General features: G+C 41.3%; 1 protein-coding gene across 5 annotated transcripts in view; it reads right to left on the reverse strand.

Annotated features, from left to right (window-relative positions):
- mast2 (microtubule associated serine/threonine kinase 2) overlaps positions 1 to 24,959 on the reverse strand; it is a 341,277-nt gene that overhangs the window by 314,996 nt on the left and 1,322 nt on the right. The window lies entirely within an intron of this gene.

The following is a 24,959-nucleotide window of genomic DNA, read 5'->3' on the forward strand; positions in this document are numbered from 1 at the left end:
TGGGATTATGGGTCATTGTTTAGCTAGCTAGCTATACATCTTAACAAGACTTCACAATGCAAGTATCCATTTCAATAGAATGTCACTGGTAAATTTGCTCTGGCTATCTACTATGATTTCAGAGCACTCTCGTCTGAGTGTGCATGAGGACAAAAAAACTGACAAATTTATGAACGCTCAACACCCGTTGAATATGGCCAGTGTCAGTAAACGTTAAAAAAGGCATACATTATTGCCGTTCTGGATAACATAAAAACAGCCTAACCAGCTCTGCTTGGGCGAGTAAAATAGTCAGTGAGCTGTTCTCTCATTTGTGTCTGGAAGTAGCTAGCAAGCTAGCCTATGTGAGCTTGGGTGCTTGACTGTAGTTGTTAGGAAAGATCGCTCGGAACAACCCTTAAAGAGATGGGTGGGGCTAAAGCTTAAAGAGGGTGTGAACGACGCTGAATGGGTGTAGACAAAGAATAGCTCTCCAGTAGGTACCAAAACATTTAAAGGCCATTTTCTCAAAAGTGAGGTTGCAAGGTTATCAACTTTCAAAGCAATATTACTTTCCCATTGTTCCTAAAATGCAGTGTACGATATACCATTTTGTAGCTCTGGGTCTCTGCTTTGATCCAATGTAAAAAAAAACAACTTCAAATTTTGCTACATGAGACTGAATCAAGGCGGGAAAACAATCCTGCAAAGGAAAGAGGGAGAAGAGGAGAATAACTGTGTCACTAACCCATATATTTACACTATGGTTCATGCTTAATTGTCAGACCGGAGGCGAAAAAAGAAAGAGGAGAGGAGAGGGGCTCAGTTGCTCCCAGTCTAATCAGTCTTATGGAAACACTGACACGCGCAAGCACACGCACAAACCCTTCGGCTACTGACGGGGGTTGATATTAATTCAAGATGTGTGAAATTGTTGAAACAATCAAGAAGACAGAAAGCAGAACATTCTGCACATTCTCTACTATGTCTCTTCTGAAATAGTTAACAGTCCTGCTGCTACAGTACAGTACCAGTAACTCATTAACAGTCCTACTTCTAAGACTGCTAAACAGTTAGTTAAATAGTTTATTAAAAGCTACCCGGACTATCTGCATTGACCCTTTTTGCACATCACATACACTGCTGCTACTGTCCTGTTGCCTAAAATGTGGCACCGGATATTTGACCGGCTGCATTTGAATATACTGGATATTGGAGAAATGTACCATGTATTGGGTGCATCACCTGATTAGGGTGTCCACCCACGCTGGTCAGAATGACAGAAATCACATGTAGATTATGGTAATTTATCTTAACTAGGGATGCACGATATATGAGTGAGCATATCGGAATCGGATGATATTAGCTAAAAATGCCAACATCGGCATGATGTCTAGTTTAACACCGATGTGCAAAACTGATGTCAAAGCTGACGTGCATACCTATATATCTATATATCTACAAACCTACATACCTATATACCTATATACCTATATATCTACATACCTACATATCTATATACCGGTGGGACGTGACGTAATGATGCCATGTAAAATACAGCGCAACACAGAACAAAAGCAGAAAAATACTCTGCGCACACTTCCAATTACTAAACAAGTTCAAGTTGAGCAGTCATTTGAAAGAGTAAGAACATTTCAGCAAAATCCATTAACGCCAAGATAATGAAATTCATTGCCCTTGACAATCAACCGTTACTACTTGGTAGTGTGCCTACTTGGTAGTGTGCCTACTTGGTAGTTCTCTGTCGTTGATGATGTTCGCTTTCGCCGACAGGTCGAGCGCCTCGAGCCCCGGTACACACTACCAAGTAGGCGCTATTTTTCAGATGTTGCCCTACCGGAGTTACACAGTATTGTTAATACGCACATCTATGAGCTAGTTGCTATGGGCGTCACTGCTATTAGCTTCACGACTGACACTTAGACCAGCGATATCAGCCCCATGAGCATGCTGAGTCTGACAGCACAGAGGGTCGACGAGGATTTGGTACTGAGGAAAGCCGTATTACATGCTCAAGAATGTGCTGGTTCTCATACTGCTGCTGCCATTTCAATGGCATTTGAGAACATGTTTGAAACATGAACACACTAGCTAGCTCCATTCAAACAACTGACTGGAGAAATAAGCTGTGTTTGGAGCAGGCGTCTGTCATGGCATTGAAATGCTCAACAAAACTGCCCACACAGACCTTGGGGTTAAAACTTACAAAAGTACTTGAGGTGGTGAACAAGCGATTCGGTGGCATTCTCTCTGAGGCTCATGAATTGGTCGCCACCGTGCTCGATGCTATGTACAAGGACCGCTACGTCGATGCTTAAAAGGCCACAAAAAAAATGTTATCGGTTATAGTCTATCACAGTGCAATCCGTTTTGTCACCAAAGCCCCATATACTACCCACCATTGCGACCTGTACGCTCTCGTTGGCTGGCCCTCGCTTCATACTCGTCGCCAAACCCACTGGCTCCATGTAATCTACAAGACCCTGCTAGGTAAAGTCCCCCCTTATCTCAGCTCGCTGGTCACCATAGCATCTCCCACCTGTAACACACGCTCCAGCAGGTATATCTCTCTAGTCACCCCCAAAACCAATTCTTTCTTTGGCCGCCTCTCCTTCCAGTTCTCTGCTGCCAATGACTGGAACGAACTGCAAAAATCTCTGAAACTGGAAACACTTATCTCCCTCACTAGCTTTAAGCAAACTGTCAGAGCAGCTCACAGATTACTGCACCTGTACATAGCCCACCTATAATTTAGCCCAAACAACTACCTCTTTCCCTACTGTATTTAATTTATTTATTTAGCTCCTTTGCACCCCATTATTTGTATTTCTACTTTGCACATTATTCCACTGCAAATCTACCATTCCAGTGTTTTACTTGCTATATTGTATTTACTTTGCCACCATGGCCTTTTTTATACCTTTACCTCCCTTATCTCACCTCATTTGCTCACATTGTATATAGACTTGTTTATACTGTATTATTGACTGTATGTTTGTTTTACTCCATGTGTAACTCTGTGTCGTTGTATGTGTCGAACTGCTTTGCTTTATCTTGGCCAGGTCGCAATTGTAAATGAGAACTTGTTCTCAACTTGCCTACCTGGTTAAATAGAGGTTAAATAAATAGGTATTGTTTTTGTTTTTTTGGCAAGGAAAATATTGGATATCGGTATCAGCCTAAAAATGTATATCGGTGCATCCCTGATCTTAACAGAAAATGCCGTGATGTGTGTTCTTCTCACCGCGCACTCTGAAGATGTCAGAATACCGGTCCACATGGACTTTTCCTCAGCCAACAAGACGAGTAACAAACAGTAAAATCACTAGCCAATGTATAAGCGGAGTGTGAGTTTCAGGTTTGGGGAAGCACATTTTCACTATAAAAATAAACATTTATAATAAAGCATTCCATGCACAATCGTCTTTGCAGACTAATGGAAGATAGCCTACTATTCATAATGTGCTTGGAGAGTCATAATTTAGGCTAATAACTGTTTTCAAAAAAGGCCTGGGCTATAGGCTACAGCAGATACGTTTCTTCTTTTGCATGGGAAAAAACACATTTACTTGCAATTCTACAACACTTTATTTGAATGGAGACATTTGCAGAATATTTTTTAATACGACAAATTACAAAGGTAGCCTACTCTACTGACACTGACAAACAGACAATATAAACAACATTGTCCATATAATAGGCCTACGAGAAGGGGAGACACAAATACAATATGACGTCCATCTAAACTGGAGGAGGAAATTATTGTCCAAAAACCAACATTTAAGTGGCACAGACCGAACAATGATAAAGAGTGAATATGAGCAGAGAACATTCACCGGGGATATGGCCAATGCTCTCCGCTGGTGCCAATAAAATAAGCTATAGGGCCAACTGTTTTTCGCAACAATAAAAAAGACAGATCAGTGTCTTTTCATTGACTTTCTTTACAGCAATAGACATTTGCTTTCCAACAATTTAATTTTGAAATATTATGATATGCCTGGCTGGGTCTCTACTTTTCACTGATAGTCACAACTCAACAATCATCTATTCGGTATTTGCAGCGTGCGCTGCCCAAATTACATGGTCTGCCTTTCCTTCAAACTGTTGACAACGCCATTTAAAACAATCCTAGGGAAGCTAATGATCCTCTGTGGACAAATCATTCTTAAGTAGCTTATTTTGAATGATTTCAAAAAGCTTCCCCAAGCCTAATGGACGCCCCCCTATGAACCTGTCTATCTACTATCCCCATAGTAGAAAAGTTGACCTATTCTGCTGGGCAGCTCGTCATTGCTTTAAAAAAACTATGAATCTGATGCAACAGATCAGAAACATTTAGCTTAACATTTTTGTAAACTATTATTACTTAACATTCTTAGCTCGGCAATGTGCACAAGGCAGTAAGATACGCGCGAATGTGCATTTGGCTACCAGACAATTAAAGAAAGTTGATATCCAATAAAACATGTGAGAAATAATCTACTGGTTTCAACAGCAAATGGAAGTCTGTATAAAATAATTACCTTCACGGATATGGTAAGATTTTGTATATGCTAATTTGAAGCAATGTAAAATATCCCCCATAAAATGTAGTAAAACTTTCAGGTTTCAAAACAAGTTAGTTACTTAATTACTGTGCCTTCAGAAAGTATTCAGACCAGTTACAGCCTTACTCTAAAATGGATTTAATTGTTTTTTTCCCTCATCAATCCCCACACAATACCCCATAATGACATCACAATACCCCATAATGACATCACAATACCCCATAATGCCAAAGCAAAAACAGGATTTTATACATATTTACAAATGTATTACAAAAACAAAATGTAAACATCACATTTACATAAGTATTCAGACCCTTTACTCAGTACTTTGTTGAAGCACCTTTGGCAGTAATTACAGCCTCGAGTCTTCTTGGGTATGACGCTACAAGCTTGGCACACCTGTATTTGGGGAGTTTCTCCCATTATTCTCTGCAGATCCTCTCAAGCTCTGTCAGTTGCTGCACAGCTATTTTCAGGTCTCTCCAGAGATGTTCGATTGGGTTCCAGTCCTGGCTCTTCCTGGGCCACTCAAGGACATTCAGAGACTCGTCCCAAAGCCATTCCTGAGTTGTCTTGGCTATGTGCTTTGGGTCGTTGTCCTGTTGGAAGGTGAACCTTTGCCCCTGTCTGAGGTCCTGAGCGCTCTGGAACAGGTTTTCATCAAGGATCTCTCAGTACTTTGCGCCGTTCATCTTTCCCTATATCCTGACTAGTCTCCCAGTCCCTGCCGCTGAAAAGAATCCCCACAGCATGATTACTGCCACCACCATGCTTCACCATATGGATGACGCCAGGTTTCCTCCAGAAGCGACGCATGGCATTCAGGCCAAAGAGTTCAATCTTGGTTTCATCAGATCAGAGAATCGCGTTTCTCATGGTCTAAGAGTCTTTAGGTGTCTTTTCGCAAACTCCAAGTAGGCAGACATGTGGCTTTTACTGAGGAGTGGCTTCCATCTGGCCAATCTACCATAAACACCTGATTGGTGGAGTGCAGCAAAAACAGTTGTGCTTCTGGAAGTTTCTCCCATCTCCACAGAGGAACTCTGGAGCTCTGACAGAGTGACCATCGGGTTCTTGGTCACCTCTCTGACCAAAAGCCGCTGATTGCTCAGTTTGGCCAGGCGGCCTGCTCTAGGAAGAGTCTTGGTGGTTCCAAACTTCTACCATTTAAGAATGATGGATGCCACTGTGTTCTTGGGGACCTTCAATGCTGCAGTACCCTTGCCCAGATTTGTGCTTCGACACAAATCATGTTTCTGAACTCTACGGACAGTTCCTTCAACCTCATGACTTGGTATTTGCTCTGACGTGCAATGTCAATTGTGGGACCTTTATATATAGCTGGCCACACACACACACACACACACACACACACACACACACGTGTGTGCCTTTCCAAAGCATGTCCAAATCAAGTTGTAGAAAAATCTCAAGGATGATCAATGGAAACAGGATGCACCTGAGCTCAATTTCGAGTCTCATCGCAAAGGGTCTGAATACTTATGTAAATAAGGTTTTTCTGATTTAATACATTTGCTAAAATAAAAAAATTAAACCTGTTATAGCTTTGTCATTATGGGGTGTTGTGTGTAGATAGTCTTATTCTACAATGGAAGAAATACAAATCATCTAACGTAAAAAAATGTGGGAAAAAGTCAAGGGGTTTGAATACTTTCCAAAGGCACTGTACATAATGCACACTACCTCCAGCTCGTTACAAAGTGGTGCGTGTCACACTGATGAAGCCTGGCTTCCATTGCCTATGCATTTCAATTGCGAATAGGAAGCTTGTTTGAATTACCAGTTGAGAAATACAAATTTTACCTCTTTTTAATCACATCCAAAAAACATTTTTTTAAACACGATTGCATTTAGAATTGTTGCACAATGATTGGGCTTAGAAAAGCGGTCTGACAGATTTACCTCTCAAAAGCTCGGTATCTGAATTAGAGGTTGACCGATTAATCGGAATCGCCGATTAATTCAGGCCGATTTCAAGTAGTTTTTTTAGACCTTTTTTTAATCTTTATTTAACTAGGCAAGTCAGTTAAGAACACATTCTTATTTTCAATGACGGCCTAGAAACGGTGGGTTAACTGCCTCGTTCAGGGGCAGAAACCCCCAGCTCGGAGGATCCAATCTTGCAACCGTACAGTTAACTGGTCCAACGCTATAACCACCTGCCTCTCGTTGCACTCCACGAGGAGACTGCCTGTTACGCGAATGCAGTAAGCCAAGGTAAGTTGCTAGCTAGCAATAAACTTCTTATAAAAAACAATCAATCATAATCACTAGTTAACTACACATGGTAGATGATATTACTAGTTTATCTAGCGTGTCCTGCGTTGCATATAATCTGATTGAGCATACAAGCATACAAGTATTTGACTGAGCAGTGGTAGGCAGCAGCAGGTTCGTAAGCATTGATTCAAACTCTTTTGTGCGCACTTTTGTGCATTTTGCTAGCAGCTCTTCGTTGTGTGTCAAGCATTGCTGTGTTTATGACTTCAAGCCTATCAACTCCCGAGATTAGGCTGGTGTAACCGATGTGAAATGGCTAGCTAGTTAGCGGGGTGCGCGCTAATAGCGTTTCAAACGTCATTTGCTCTGAGACTTGGAGTGGTTGTTCCCCTTGCTCTGCATGGGTAACGCTGCTTCGAGGGTGGCTGTTGCCGTTGTGTTTCTGATTCGAGCCCAGGTAGCAGCGAGGAGAGGGATGCTATACTGTTACACTGGCAATACTAAAGTGCCTATAAGAACATCCAATAGTCAAAGGTTAATGAAATACAAATGGTATAGAGGGAAATAGTCCTATAATTCCTATAATAACTACAACCTAAAACTTCCTACCTGGGAATATTGAAGACTCATGTTAAAAGGAACCACCAGCTTTCATATGTTCTCATGTTCTGAGCAAGGAACTGAAACGTTAGCTCTCTTACATGGCACATATTGCACTTTTACTTTCTTCTCCAACATTTTGTTTTTGCATTATTTAAACCAAATTGAACATGTTTCATTATTTATTTGTGGCTAAATTGATTTTATTGATGTATTATTATTATTTATGTATTAGAAAAAAAAGTGTTCATTCAATATTGTTGTAATTGTCATTATTACAAATAAAAATACATTTAAAAAATAACTTTTGATTTAAATCGTCCGATTAATCGGTATCGGCTTTTTTGGCCCTCCAATAATCGGTATCGGTGTTGAAAAATCATAATCGGTCGACCTCTAATCTGAATGCTGTGTTGTGTGTGATAAGATACACAACGAATATACACAATATACAATTTAATTCCACAAAATTATGCAAATTAACCTATAGACCAATAAGCACGGCCCATCAAATGTATTTTTATCAACTGGTATTTACATCAATGAATCGGCTAAAAAGCATGATTTCGCAATGGGATTTTTTTTCTTCTCCCGGACAATTGGCTGGTGCCAATCAAATATTTTAACGGCCAAAAGCCGGCCATAACCAGCTCATGGAAACCCTGAAAGGGAAGCAGGATGTTTTTCAGCTGGCCTGTACTGGGATGGAGGCTCCTAAACAGATGCTGTTCAGGGGTTTATAGTCCCAATAAGGCTGGGGAGTGGCCCACTGGCCACTGTGGCAGACACTACACTAACATACACACTACATCAACCCACACACACACCCACACACTACACCAACACACCAACACACTACACCAACACATTAGACTAACACACACTACACCAACACACACACACACTACACCGACACACACAACACCAACACACACACACTACACCAACACTACACCAATACCAACACTACACCAACACACACACACACTACACTAACACACACACACTAACACAGACAAACTAGGCTAAAGCTAGACTACACATACTCAAAACACCCACATCAATAGCTAGAGTACCTGTGACTCATGAATTGTATATGACCTTATCTATCATGTGTACAAACAAATAGAGATCATGTGCCATGTAACACAGATTAAGGCAAACACAATGCTTAAGTTGTCTTGGATCTGATTTCCCTGACCCAATTCCAGCTAAACCATCAGGAAAAAAACATTCAACTGTCCCTGGACCAGTACTTAGAAGCACATCCATTGTGTTCAAAGCACAATGAGACAGACAGACCTGCTTGGCAGTGAGTCCCCAACACTCAAACATCCCTGTTAGATGACCCATGGCCCAGTAGCCCTGTTCGCTGGCCCAGTAGCCCTGTTCGCTGGCCCAGTAGCCCTGTTCGCTGGCACAGTAGCCCTGTTCGCTGGCACAGTAGCCCTGTTCGCTGGCACAGTAGCCCTGTTCGCTGTCACAGTAGCCCTGTTCGCTGTCACAGTAGCCCTGTTCGCTGTCACAGTAGCCCTGTTCGCTGTCACAGTAGCCCTGTTCGCTGTCACAGTAGCCCTGTTCGCTGTCACAGTAGCCCTGTTCGCTGGCACAGTAGCAGCTTTAGCACTCAGGACTACCTAGGCTTTACAGGAAGAATAACACCAGCCTTGGAGATGGTAATGCCTGTGCTCCTGTCTGGTCTCAGTTCCATCTGGACTAATAGGAAGCGCACAGCTCTAGCCGGGGAAGGCCAGGGTGAACAACAGTGCTTCAGTTACAGAGACAAAACACGGAGTGCCAGGCCAACCATCCACACAGGCCAGGTCAGGAATGCAATGTATCAGAGCAGTGAGGGAGAGAGAAGGAATACTGCTGTGTGGAATTATAGTGTAGCTGTATCCAGACCAGGCAGGCGTACATACTGTAGTAACCCTCTTGCTCTATAATGTTGGGGGGCTCATGGGGAAGTATGAGGTAGGGGAGGAGTTGCCCCTAGTTCAGATGGCTGATAGGTTACTCGTTTTGGGGGTTGAGGGGGTCAGAGCAAGAGCAAACGATACCAAGACTGAACGGGCAGTGATAACCTCTCCTCTGAGTTCCACCAAGTTATTAGTGAGACTGATAGTTTTATTTTGGCTAGCCCTCCTAACCCCCTGTTTGCCTGTACTTCCAGGGCCATTAAATCCCCGCTTGCCGGATCAACTTCAGCTACCATCTCCTCGTTCTTCTAGTTAGTTAGCTAGCTGAGGAGTGGACCTGCTAACCCCACAATACATAAAACACGCCAGGAGAGCAAACTCACAGGTACACACATGTAGCATTCCACACCCTATCCCAACCTGCCCTCCTCCGCATGGCACTGCCTTACCCTAAACTTTAACAAGCTACATACAGCACACCTCACTAGGGCTGGGAATTGCCAAGGACCTCACAATACTATATTATCACGATACTTTGGTACCGATACGATATGTATTGCGATTCTCCCGATTCTATACTGTGATTTTATTGCGATTTGATGTTCCACACATATTGCTCACTATATGTCTGCTACAGAGGGGACAAGAGAGAGCCATGAGAAAAAACTAGTTTTGATCAGTCATGGAAATAAAAATGCTGAAAACAAACTGGCACCCTATTTAAGTTCTAAAAACTAAATGAAAAATCAGATATCTTAGAACAAAAAGTTTATTATCTACACCAGGGATTCCCAAACAGGGGGGGGCTTATTTCTACGAGTTTCATCGTTTCACTGCCAAAAAGATCCGAACAACAGACAGGGAGGTTGGACCATCGAAGAGGCGCAAATATGATGACTACATTGATTTGGGGTTCACTTATATTGGGATTAGTGCCTTTCCAAATGGACTTTGGTGGTCAAGATGTGTTGGTATCTGTACTGATGGCGCAAAAGCCATGACAGGGAGACATAGTGGAGTGGTAACGTGCGTGCAAGCAGTTGCTCCCGATTCCAAGGGAATGCCTGACAGCTTGAAAGACATATCGGACACTACAGTGAAAATGGTTAACTTTGTTAAAGCAAGGCCCCTGAACTCTCGTGTATTTTCTGAACTATGCAATGATATGGGCAGCGACCATGTAACGCTTTTACAACATACAGAAGTGCGCTGGTTATCAAGGGGCAAAGTATTGACACGTTTTTTTGAATTGAGAGACGAGCTTAAAGTTGTCTTTACTGACCATCATTTTCACTTGTCTGACCGCTTACATGATGACGAGTTTCTCACACAACTGGTCTTTCTCTCACCTGAATGATCTGAATCTAGGATTTACAAGGACTCTCCGCAACTATATTCAATGTGCGGGACAAAATTGAGGCTTTGATTAAGAAGTTGGAGCTCTTCTCTGTCTGCATTAACAAGGACAACACACAGGTCTTTCCATTGTATGATTTGTTGTGTGCAGATGAACTCAAGCTTACAGACAAGGTCATATGTGATATTGCGAAGCACCTGAGTGAGTTGGGTGCGCAATTACAGGTACTTTCCCAAAATGGATGACACAAACAACTGGATACGTTATCCCTTTCATGCCCTGCCTCCAGTCCACTTACTGATATCTGAACAAGAGAGACTCGAAATTGCAACAAGCGGTTCTGTGAAAATTTAATTTAATCAGAAGTCACTGCCAGATTTCTGGATTGGGCTGCGCTCAGAGTATCCTGCCTTGGCAAATCGCGCTGTTAAAAGACACTGATGCAACCACGTACCTATGTGAGAGTGGCCCTCACTGGCATGAAAACTAAAAACAGGCACAGACTGCGTGGAAAATTATTTAAGACTGAGACTCTCTCCAATGCAACCCAACATTGCAGACTTATGTGCATCTTTTCAAGCACAACCTTCGCATTAACCTTCGCATTAATTTGTTCTTAACTGACTTGCCTAGTTAAATAAAGGTTAAAAAAAAAACTCTGGCGAGTTATCCACCATTTTCGATTAATAACATGGTTAAATAAAGAGCAAAATTATTGATTATATTCTTATTTGTGCCCTGATCCTATAAGAGCTCTTTGTCATTTCCCACGAGCCGGGTTGTGACAAAAACTCACACACATTTTTATGTTTAATAAATGTATCGTATAGTGTGTGTGTGTGTGTGTGTGTGTGTGTGTGTGTGTGTGTGTGGCAGGCTTACAATGAGGGCAAAAAACAACATTTGAGAGTGTGCTAACCCTGATGCTATAGGGGGTACAGCTGGAAATTGAATGTTTGAAGGGGTACGATAACAAGTTTTGGAACCACTGCTCTAGAGAAGGGCCAAAATTAATTTAGCCAAATAGGCCTGGAATATTCCCACGTTCAAGGAGCTTTCCGTTTTGATTTGGTTATTTTGCCTAAATCTTTAGGCATACCTATAGAAAAAACAACTCTGCATCTCTGCCCAGCCTGGCAAGAGTAGCCAAAAGTGTGTTTAGCATCCCCAGTGGCTCTGCCAGTGTGGAGAGGATATTCTGCGCTGCTGACCTGCTCTCCAGGCTCCATCCCATGAGCCTGAACCCATAGACTGGGCAAACTTCTGTATCTAAAAATGATTTTTTATGTATTGAAAAAGACACTAATAAGTCATTTTTAGTTTCATTTGTATTTAACTCTAAGTAAGTCACAGCCTATATGCACAATTTATAGACTATAATGATTTACTACAACAAAATGTTTAAATGCTTTGTGTCCCTACCAGCCTATTGTGTCTCACAAATGCTTCACAATGTATTTGTATGCTATAGCCTTGAAATAATATAGCCAAAAAAAAAAAATGTTTGTTCCTTCTTAGGCTCCCTGTCTGGCTCCTGACCTATTGAGTGTTTATATGCTGTTTAATATGACATGAAGCCTATTGAGAGTGTTTATATGCTGTTAAATATGACATGAAGCCTATTGAGAGTGTTTATATGCAGTTTAATATGATATGTAGCCTATTTGAAATGATGTTCGCTTCTTACAGTCACCTTTTCATGTTTATTCAAATAGTTTTCATTCAGATCATGTAGTTTGTTTTCAATACTTAAACAATTGGTAGGTCCAGGTAGTCACAGAAATTGAAGGGTGTTGGTTAAATTGTGATTTATTTTATTTTTTTAATTAATGAAGCAAATTTGGAGAGGGAGTTTTTTTTCCCTGTAAGCGTGGAGCATTTTTTTAGCAGCGCGGTAGGAAAGGACATCGAGCGGGATGAAGAATCATTCAAAGTTCTTGAAATTTTCCGCATTGACTGACCTTCATGTCTTAAAGTAATGATGGACAGTCGTTTTTCTTTGCTTATTTGAGATGTTCTTGCCATAATATGGACTTGGTCTTTTACCAAATAGGGCTATCTTCTGTATACCACCCCTACCATGTCACAATACAACTGATTGGCAAATGAACTTTTAACAAGGCACACCTGTTCATTGAAATCCAGGTGACTACCTCATGAAGCTGGTTGAGAGAATGCCAAGAGTGTGCAAAGCTGTGATCTACTTTGGGTGGCTACTTTGAAGAAACTCAAATACATGATTCTATATGTGTTATTTCATAGTGTTGATGTCATCACTATTATTCTACAATGTAAAGAAAATAGTAAAAATAAAGAAAAACCCTTGAATGAGTATGTGTCCAAACTTTTGACTGGTACTGTAAATGTCACTAGGCAACAGGATAGATAATAAACAGTAACAGCAGTGTATGTGATGACTCAAAAAGGGTCAAAGCAGATGGTTAACTATTTAACTAACAGCTACCCGGACTAACTACTTAGCAGTCTTATGGCTTGGGGATAGAAACTGTTGCAACGGTACCGCTGACTGTGTGGTAGCAGAGAAAAGTCTATGATCTTGGGTGGCTGGAGTCTAAAGACAATTTTTTAGAGCCTTCCTCCGACACCGCCTTGGATGGCAGGGAGCTCGGCACCAGTGACGTACTGGGCTGTACGCACTAACTACCCTCTGTGGCGCCTTGCATTCGGATGCCGAGCAGTTGCCATTCCAAGCGGTGAAGCAGTCAGTCAAGATGCTCTTAATGGTGCAGCTGTAGAACTTTTTGAGGATCCGAGGGCCCATGCCAAATCTTTTCAGCCTCCTGAGGGGGAAGAGGCGTTGTCGCGCCCTCTTCACGACTGTGTTGATATGTGTGGACTATGACAATTCCTTACTTATGTGGACACCGAGGAACTTGAGGCTCTCGACCCCCTCCACTACAGCCAATGTGGATGAGGGCGTGCTCGGCCCTCCCATCCATGTAGCGCACGATCAGCTCCTTTGTTTTGCTGACGTTGAGGGAGAATTGCAGTTTCATCAAAGACAAGCGTATGGGGTGGGGTAGGGTTGTTGCGGTGACCGTATCACCGCCAAACCCGCGGTCATGAGTGACGAAAGCAGTCAAATTCCACATGACCCTTCTAGTCACGGTAATTAGGTTTCTCCAAGCTCTGATGCTGCTGCTAAGTAAGTAGCCAACCAACCCTGCTAAATGCCTGGTACTCAGCACTCTAATGTCCCTCCAATCACTCTGACATCAATGTAAATGTATTCAAAAATCTAATCAAAAGCCTCCGTGAGAGCCCATTCTATAAGAGTGATGTGCTCTAATAAAAGACAAGGATCCCATCAGCTTTCTATAGGCCTACTATATGTATTTCTCAACTTTCCTAACAGGAGTATTGCCTGACTGGCATGAAAATGAACCATGGGAAAAGCGTCCTCCATTCGTTGAGAATTATATATTATCACTTGAATGATGCCCAGCATAAGGAACAATGCCTTTTTTGTGACTTTTCTAATCATAGTCACACACCTCATGTAGCATAGCCCATAGGCCTATATGTTTTGATACGGTTTGTATCACAACTAATGTGGCCAAATGACATCTTAAAATGAAGCACATTAATCTGCTTTACAAGGGGTGTAGAGCCTAACTGGCATTTATAAGCAGCGTGTGAGCCTCAGGGAAGTTTGGGGAAGATCATTTTAACCATAAAAATGCACCTTTATAATAAAAGCATTACATACATAATCACATTTGTGGTCAGTTTTGATAACGGTGTTTTCCCGGATAATGGAACATTCACGCTTATAGCTTACTACCATGTGCATATTGCTACGCTTATAATATATAGAAATAAACTATTAGGCTATCAACATTTTAAGCTAAACGTTCTGATCTGTTCCGTCAGCCACATTGCGTAAAAACGTTTTTGAGATGCTAGTGGTTATATTAATTTGGGATCTATTGCATCCCATTACCGTCCCAGGCTATGTTTGGTATATTTATTTCTCGCACAGAATAGGTCGACTTTTGTACTATGGGGGATAGTAGATTGACATAGGCTAGTGCTTTTGCTATTCGTTAGGCCTACTCATCTTGTTGGCTGACAAAAAGTAAATGTGGACAGTTCCAATATCTTTAATATGCAATTCGGAATTGGATAAGGACGCACACAGTTGAGTCCCCGATGTGTCCGTCTTCATTTGTAGCCTATCAGAAAGACCCGATCATGTGACAGAGAGCCATGTGAGTGAGAGGAGATTCGGATTGCTTTTCTACAGACAATGGAATTCTCCAGGTGGAACATTATGGAACAATTATGATAAAAACATCCTAAAGATTGATTCTATACTTAGTTTGACAAGATTCTACGGGCTGTAATATAACTTTTTGAACTTTCCGTCCAATTTGTTTACCAAAAGCGCTAACAAAAGAAGCTATTTGGACATAAATGATGGACATTATCAAACAATTCAAACATTTATTATGGAACTGGGATACCTGGGAGCGCATTCTGATGAAGATCAAAGGTAAGTGAATATTTATAATGCTATTTCTGACTAACGTTGACTACACAATAACTTAGATTATTTCATGGTTTGCTTTTTCCGTAAAGTTGTTTTGAAATCTGACACAGCGGTTGCATTAAGGAGAAGTATATCTCTAATTCCATGTATAACACTTGTATTTTCATCAACATTTATAATGAGTATTTCTGTAAATTGATGTGGCTCTCTGCACAATCACCGCATGTTTTAGAACAACTGAACGTACCGCGCCAATGTAAAATTAGATTTTTTTTATATAAATATGCACTTTAGCGAACAAAACATACATGTATTGTGTAACATGAAGTCCTATGAGTGTCATCTGATGATCATCAAAGATTAGTGATTCATTTTATCTCTATTTGTGCTTTTTGTGACTCCTCTCTTTGGCTGGAAAAATGGCTGTGTTTTTCTGTGAGTTGGTGGTGACCGAACAATCGTTTGTGGTGCTTTCGCTGTAAAGCATTTTTGAAATCAGACACTGTGGCTGGATTAATGAGAATGTTTTCTTTAAAATGGTGTAAAATACTTGTATGCTTGAGGAATTTTAATTTAGATTTTTGTTGTTTTGAATTTGGCGCCCTGCACTTTCACTGGCTGTTGGACCGTCCCACATATCCCAGAGAGATTTTAACCTCTTGATCCTACTTGAGACGCAGACGTCCCAACTAGAGCTCTGGAAATGCAAATGCGCTACGCTAAACGCTAATAGTATTAGTTAAAATGCAAACGTTCATTAAAATACACATGCTTGGTATTGAATTAAAGCTACACTCGTTGTGAATCCAGGCACCAAGTCAGATTTTTTAAATGCTTTTCGGCGAAAGCATGAGAAGCTATTATCTGATAGCATGTAACACCCCCCAAAAGACCCGTAGGGGATGTAAACAAAAGAATTAGCATAGTCGGCGCTACACAAACCGCACAATAAAATATAAAACATTCATTACCTTTGACCATCTTCTTTCTTGGCACTCCTTGATGTCCCATAATCAATACTGGGTCTTTTTTCGATTAAATCGGTCCATATATAGCCTAGATATCGATCTATGAAAACTGTGTGATAAACGAAAAAAATAGCGTTTCATAACGTCATTTTTTTAAAGTTAAAAAGTCGACGATAAACTTTCACAAAACACTTCGAAATACCTTTCTAATGCAACTTTAGGTATTACTACACGTTAATAAGCTATAAAAATCATCAGGAGGCGATGTAAATTCGATAGCTGGTCGTCTGGAAAAAATGTCCGGAAAAACACCGAGCCGATGCATCAAGTTGGTGGTCGGAGGGAATCGGTTCCCTTTGGTCGGATCTACCAAGAATCAAATCAGAATCAAAATGAGAAGACTCTATACATCCTGTGGAAGCTGTAGGTACTGCAACCTCGGCCTCATTAAATACGGTTCACCTTTAACAATGGGTTGAAGTGGCGCATGGATATTTTTTTCCATCTCCAGTGATCAGATTTTCCTGCGCTTTTCGATGAAACAGACGTTCTGTTATAGTCACAGCCGTGATTTAAACAGTTTTAGAAACGTCTGAGTGTTTTCTATCCACACATACTAATCATATGCATATACTATATTCCTGGCATGAGTAGCAGGACGCCAAAATGTTGCGCGATTTTTAACAGAATGTTCGAAAAAGTAGGGGGTCGGCTTAAGAGGTTTTAAGGAACTTTTTTCAAAAATCATCAATCTAATTATGCAGCCTTACAAAGTATTAAAAATCCAAACATATAGCCCAATGTTTGTAGAACTAAAGTTACATTAATAACTTAAGCATATAGTAGTACCTATTTATTTGTTAACCGCTCAACACAGAATAGTATGCCCACTCCCTCAAATCATTGAGAAAATATTTATATTTTATTCTGCTTCGTAAAATTGTATTCTTCATATTATAAAATAAAGTAATTCCACAGAATTATAAGCAAATCTTGTCTGCTAAATTAACTAGTGTAGCCCACAGCCATTTGGCATAGCCACATCAGGACCTAACAGAAGGACAACTCAGAGGATGCTATTCTGTTCTTCTGAAATAAAACTACCTTTTCTTCACATCAAGCTTCTGTAGACCTGTCTAAAATAAATAATGGATTTATTGTGAAGGTGTAGGCTATATTACACGGATTCATTAGACTTTTTAAAAATGGCTTGTAGGCTGCGTGTGGAAGCCAGGAGATACTAAATGTGTTTATGTTAGTTATTTAAAGGTCAATTACCATGAGACCGACAGTTATTTGCTTGACCGCCACAGCCCTAGGCTGGGGTGTACTTTTATTTATTTTCTTTCCATCACATTTATCTGGAGAAGAAAAACATCAGAGAAAGGCAAGAGCTGACAGTACCTGTCAGAGAGGGACTTGTTCTAATGCACTGATCCCTGTATGATGAAATTGGATGCCAGGCTCTCCTTGCCAACACTTGCCTGTCTTCTGTGACAGATGGCAGCCATCTAACTCATAATTCTGCATAAAGAGGTAGTAATAATAATTATTCTTCTTCGCCCCTTGCAGCTGCACCCCCTCTCTCATCTCACTCCCAGGACCCCTTTATGGGGACATTAACCACTGGTTCTGGATGAATCACCCCCAGTCATTTTGCCTGGGTAGCCTGGCAGCACTGGGACCTGCAGCTGGGGGCCCGCCATGGCTATTCCAGAGCAATAGCTCCTCAGTGGCAGTCAGTCAGTCACTCAACCATGACTCATGGAGGGGGGGGGGGCTACCAGTTAAACAGGCCTGGTATAGCCTATGTCATATCTGGCCTTGGTCTGCTAGAGCAGAGTCAGAGAGAAAAGAGAGAAGCTGCTGCTGTTGGTTAATGGATAACCTAAGAGATCTCCAATGACCAGGAGAGCAGAGCATGGAGGAACCTCAGGCTACAGTCAGTCAGTCAGAGACATCATGATGCCCTGACCTATACCTGAGTAACAGAGACCTGAGGAAAGGAAGATGGCTCTAAAGTACAGGAGGGAGTGTTACCCACTCACTGCAAAAACAAAAGGCAGATATAGGCCATGAAACATAGCATAGGACTAGCAAAATACAATAATAGAAGAGGACCTAACAGTTGATGCCACTTGGTTAAAATAGCTAGAGCTGTGATCAAATTGAAAAGGATCAATTGTGTTAAACCATAAAGGGAAGAGAATAGACAACATCAACGGATGTATTGCAACATTCAAAACAAAACATAAAAGGTCATTGACTTGAACTTGTTTATAACAACAGTTGCAAACGCAACGGTATGGAGCAATAACAAGCCGCTATTGGTACTGTGCTGCTGAGTTGGAGCAAAGCACTTTGAGAAAAACATTGCTGTTTTCTTCTTCACCTGTATCCAACTCAACTCAAAATCTGGAATAATTTAAAAGATTTATCTGTAAAGGATTCCACTCCGTGTGAAGTATGGCCATTCTATACAATAAGGGCAAGCTACTAGAGGTCGACCGATTAATTAGGGCCGATTTCAAGTTTTCATAACAATTTTTGGGAGCCGATTTTGCCGATTTTTTTATATATACTTTTATTTAACCAGGCGGGTTAGTTAAGAACACATTCTTATTTTCAATGACGGCCTGGTGGGTTCGTCTGGTGGGTTAACTGCCTTGTTCAGGGGCAGAAGGACAGATTTTCACCTTGTCAGCTCGGGGGATACAATCTTGCAACCTTACAGGTAACTAGTCCAACGCTCAAACGACCTGCCTCTCGTTGCGAGAGGAGACTGACTGTTATGCGAATGCAGTAGAAGCCAAGGTAAGTTGCTACCTAGCATTAAACTTCTTATAAAAAACAATCAATCAATCATAATCACCAGTTATAACTACACATGGTTGATGATATTACTCATTTATCTAGCGTGTCCTGCGTTGCATATAATCGATGCAACGCTGGGGGATGATTTAACAAAAGCGCATTTGCAAAAAAAGCACAATCGTTGGACGACTGCAACGAACCATAAACACCAATGCCTTTCTTAAAATCAATACACAGAAGTATATATTTTTAAACCTGCATATTTAGCTAAAAGAAATCCAGGTTAGCAGGCAATTTTAACTAGGTGAAATTGCATCATTTCTCTTGCGTTCATTGCACGCAGAGTCAGGGTATATGCAACAGTTTTGGCAGCCTGGCTCATTGCGAACTAATTTGCCAGAATTTTACATAACATTGAAAGTTGTGCAATGTAACAAGAATATTTAGACTTAGGGATGCCACCCGTTAGATAAAATACAGAACGGTTGCGTATTTCACTGAAATAATAAACATTTTGTTTTCGAAATGATAGTTTCCGGATTCAACCATATTAATCACCAAAGGCTCGTATTTCTGTGTGTCATTATAATTAAGTCTATGATTTGATAGAGCAGTCTGACTGAGCGATGGTAGACAGCAGCAGGCTCGTAAGCATTCATTCAAACAGCACTTTAGTGCGTTTTGCCAGCAGCTCTTCGCAAGCACAGCGCTGTTTATGACTTCAAGCCTATCAGCCTAATGGCTGGTGTAACCGATGTGAAATGGCTAGCTAGTTAGCGGGGTGTGCGCTAATAGCGTTTCAAACGTCACTCGCTCTGAGACTTGAAGTAGTTGTTCCCCTTGCTCTGCATGGGTAACGCTGCTTCGAGGGTGGCTGTTGTCAGTGTTCCAAATCAAATCAAATTTTATTTGTCACATACACATGGTTAGCAGATGTTAATGCGAGTGTAGCGAAATGCTTGTGCTTCTAGTTCCGACAATGCAGTAATAACGAACAAGTAATCTAACTAACAATACCAAAAAAAAACTACTTTCTTATACACAGTGTAAGGGGATAAAGAATATGTACATAAGGATATATGAATGAGTGATGGTACAGAGCAGCTTAGGTAAGATACAGTAGATGGTATCGAGTATAGTATATACATATGAGATGAGTATGTAAACAAATTGGCATAGTTAAAGTGGCTAGTGATACATGTATTACATAAGGATGCAGTAGATGATATAGAGTAGAGTATATACGTATACATATGAGATTAATAATGTAGGGTATGTAAACATTATATTAGGTAGCATTGTTTAAAGTGGCTAGTGATATATTTTACATCATTTCCCATCAATTCCCATTATTAAAGTGGCTGGAGTTGAGTCAGTGTGTTGGCAGCAGCCACTCAATGTTAGTGGTGGCTGTTTAACAGTCTGATGGCCTTGAGATAGAAGCTGTTTTTCAGTCTCTCGGTCCCAGCTTTGATGCACCTGTACAGACCTCGCCTTCTGGATGATAGCGGGGTGAACAGGCAGTGGCTCGGGTGGTTGTTGTCCTTGATGATCTTCATGGCCTTCCTGTAACATCGGGTGGTGTAGGTGTCTTTGAGGGCAGGTAGTTTGCCCCCGGTGATGCGTTGTGCAGACCTCACTACCCTCTGGAGAGCCTTACGGTTGTGGGCGGAGCAGTTGCCGTACCAGGCGGTGATACAGCCCGCCAGGATGCTCTCGATTGTGCATCTGTAGAAGTTTGTGAGTGCTTTTGGTGACAAGCCGAATTCCGAGTTCCTGGTTCGAGCCCAGGGAACTTCTGTCCCGCTCCAGGGAGGAGCGGGACAGAAGCTATACTGTTACACTGGCAATACTAAAGTGACTATAAGAACATCCAATAGTCAAAGGTTAATGAAATACAAATGGTATAGAGGGAAATAGTCCTAATTCCTATTATAGTCCTATAATAACTACAACCTTATCTTACCTGGGAATATTGAAGAATCATGTTAAAAGGAACCACCAGCTTTCATATGTTCTCATGCTCTTATGTTTATTGATGTATTATATTAAGTTAAAATCAGTGTTCATTCAGTATTGTTGTAATTGTCATTATTACAAATAAATACATTTACAAATCGACCGATTAAATCGGTATCGGCGTTGAAAAACCATAATCGGTCGACCTCTACGAGCTACAAGGTCTTCTTAGTCATCTCGATCCTATTTGTACAATAACTCAACTGTCAGCAGCATGAAATGTGGAAATGTGAACACACATGAACCCTTCAGTCGGTGAATAAGGGGCATGCATGGCCCATTACAGCATAGATCACTACAATCAGATAGAGACTGATTTGTTCCGTATGAAAACATCCACAGTGCTCGGCTAAACTCCCTGTAGCTTCATATTATCTAACCAATCCCAAAGCCTCTTTGCTGAACGAGTCGTCACATGAATTCTGAGGTAATGTTGATCAAACAATGTTTTTGAAGCTACATAACTATGAAAATCCGATTTGGATAAAAAAAACGGTTTATATAACATTGTTTGCTGCCAGTGTACATCCTAGCCATCTGTCCTGGCTGTGTGTTGGGGCCAACGGAATCCTGTCTTAGCTCTTGAAGGTAGTCTAATACCATTTCACAGAGAAAATGGACATGGATCTACAATTAACAAAAATATAAACGCAACATGTAACATGTTGGTTCCATGATCTGAAATAAAAGATCCCTGAAACTTTCCATATGCACAAAAGGCTTATTTCTCTTAAATGTTTAGCACAAATTTGTTTACATCCCTGTTAGTGAGAATATCTCCAATGCCAAGATAATCCATCCACCTGACAGGTGTGGCATATAAAAAGCTGATTGAACAGCATGATCATTACACAGGTGCACCTTGTGCGGGGGACAATAAAAGACCACTAAAATGTGCAGTTGTCACAACACAATGCCACAGACATCCCAAGTTGAGGGAGCATGCAATTGGCATGCTGACTGCGGGAATGTCCAACAGAGCTGCCAGAGAATTTAATGTTAATTTCTCTACCATAAGCCGCCTCCAACGTCTTTTTTAGATCATTTGGCAATACGTCCAACCGGCTTCACAACAATACCAGCCCAGGACCTTTGTCTGCAATGAATCCCATTTGTGGGGAAAAACTCATTCCGATTGGCTGGGACTGGCTCCCCAGTGGTTGGGCGTATATGAACTGTAACTCAGTGAAATCATTGAAATTGTTGCATGTATATATTTGAAAAAGAAAAGGAGAGCTGCACACTCTAGGAGCTCAGATGAAATAATTGAATAACCAACTTTAACAGACAAGCTGTCTTCATCAGGGTATTATGACAAACACTGCGGGTCACTAGTTTATATAGTCAAAGGGCTCCCGAGTGGCACAGCGATCTAAGGCACTGTATCTCAGTGCTAGAGGCATCACTACAGGCGCTGGTTGGATTCCAGGCTGTATCACAACCGGCAGTGATTGGGTGTCCCATAGGGCAGCGCACAATTGGCCCAGCATCGTCCAGGTTAGGCAGTCATTGTAAATAAGAATTTGTTCTTAACTGACTTGCCTTGTTAAATAAATAAAAATGTAAGGACACAGTATATAAAGCCCGGTCCACCACCTATGCCTTGAAACACCATTCAGACATACTCAATACAGGATTGTGTTTGTTTACAGCCACATACACAATTATCAAACCTTTATTTCAACAAGGAACACAGACTGAGACCAATGCAATGAAGAGACAACTAAAGTTATTTTGCTTCCGCAGCTCTGACCTGCTTATCATGAGACTGTCTTCTAAGGCTAGGCTATATGTTCTCAGGGCATTGAAACATTTAGAACACTGAAGAGCCTGTGTGAAAAAGCCCCTTGGCATATCTCCCCTCCATTCACCATATAAAAAAAACTAATGTACAACACCGCAATGTGCAGCATTCATAATCCCTGCAGATTTCAGTCGTTTCTCAATATGGGCTAATTCGCTTTGCAAAAAAAAAAAAAACAGCCTCTGTTTCTGTTCTAACTAACACACTGAAGCAGGAGTCATTTACGGTTGTTAATTACCCAAAGACATTACCCTAGTTCAGGTGTCCAAAAGTTACTGCTCTACTACTGTTCCAACACACACTCCTTGAGACCCAGCCCCAGATCAACCAGAGCCCCAGATCAACCAGAGCCCCAGATCAACCAGAGCCCCAGATCAACCAGAGCCCCAGATCAACCAGAGCCCCAGATCAACCAGAGCCCCAGATCAACCAGAGAAAATGAGGCCCATTCATGGCTCATTGTGTCAATTTGAAAACACAAGATCAAACACCACAGTAGGAGTAAGCAATGCTGTCTTGTAACACTGGTGCAATAGATAATCTGGATCACAGTGAAGTGCTACTGTGATACAGTTGTTTTACTGGGCTGTGCTGTGTTTTTTACTGCTTAAATATACCATGTCAATAAGGCCAGTAAACCTGGGCTGGACCAAAGGAGTTCAACAGCAGAACACTGAACCCACTGCACAATATGGAGACAATAAACCACAGCCCTTCATTAAACAGTAACTAGGAAGAGGGACAAGGGTGGTAATACAGTCACACAAATCCCAAGGTAAGGTTGGATTTAGTTAATCCTTTGTTTGAAGAGGATGTGTGTCTGCCAACTGTGTCAGGGCCAGAGACCTCAGACCACCTTAGAAGTGTCACCTGACAGTGACATCATTATAACCCACAGTTCTGGACATCAAAGTGTCAAAGACTGACTGCAGAGGGAAAGGTTCCTGTGTGCACTGAATGTGTATACTACTGTGTGAACAGCACGCCCATTTGCTTCCAACCAAAACTACATAAAACTGTTAGCAATGAGCACATAAACATTTCTGTCTAGCATTCCACAATATCATAAAGCAACTCCCCCAGTTGAGATCAAACTGTCTCCCTCCCAACACACTAATCTGGTTAGAAAATACTCCAGATTTTTCTCATAGGTGCTTATAAATGAGGACACAGTGCAAAGCTTCGCTCTCCAAAATGCTGCTGAAAGCAAAACCATTCGTGAAAAGAAATGTGGAGCATCAGAGCAGATGACCTTTTATGACATCAAGATCCCTTTTATGACATCAATATCACCAGAGAGTGGATGGAGCAATATATTACACCACCGATCACTCAATCAATGCTAACTTTCTAGTTACGAGAACATACTTCAACAGCAATAAACTACTGCAGGTCTTTATGTTCCAGAGGGCCAATTTTATATGAGGGTTTATTGATTATGAAATATGAGTGAGACATCAAATATTGAGAGTCAGTTGTTGTTGAGCAGCACTGAAATCAACATTGGGAATGCTGATCCTGACCTTGTGCATTATTATTTTTCTGAGCGCCAACGACGTTCTAGCCGTAATATTTGAAATTGAAATCCTATCCCATTTACCCGAAAGGCCAAACACTGTGGTGCTCCCTACCAGATAATTCTCCCCAAAACAACTGGCATGTTAGCTGCCCTCCTCCTCTAGTCATAACATCTTGCAGAGAGCGCACCTACAGTACTGACATGAATAATGGGAGTGCTTGGGAAAGCATCTTAGGAGTACTGATCTAATTACCCAGTCTATTCATTATGATCTGAAAATGCAAAACAGATGAGAGGCTTTATGAATACTGGCCCTGATCTGGTTAGTGGTTATGGTATGGTGCTGCTTCCTGGAGCAGTGAACTAGCAGAGCAGACGAAATGACACCACCTGCTCCCTCAGTGGGACTAAAACATGCCTCAACAACATAATCCCAAATCAAGTGCTCATTGACCTCTGCCCTTCTTATCCACACTGTGCTGTGTGTGTGCACTCTCTTTCACTCCATTCTGAAATGTCTCAGATTAAGTCAGTGTTTAGATAGGTTGAAAGTAGGATGAGTGAGGTCATGCAGTGCAGCAGGTGACCTGACTTGACGCAGATGAGGAAGTATACAGTATTACATATAATTCAGAAGAGATTCGTGCAAGGACCA

The sequence above is a fragment of the Oncorhynchus tshawytscha genome, linkage group LG05, assembly GCF_018296145.1.
Source record: "Oncorhynchus tshawytscha isolate Ot180627B linkage group LG05, Otsh_v2.0, whole genome shotgun sequence".
Taxonomy (NCBI): Eukaryota; Metazoa; Chordata; class Actinopteri; order Salmoniformes; family Salmonidae; genus Oncorhynchus; species Oncorhynchus tshawytscha.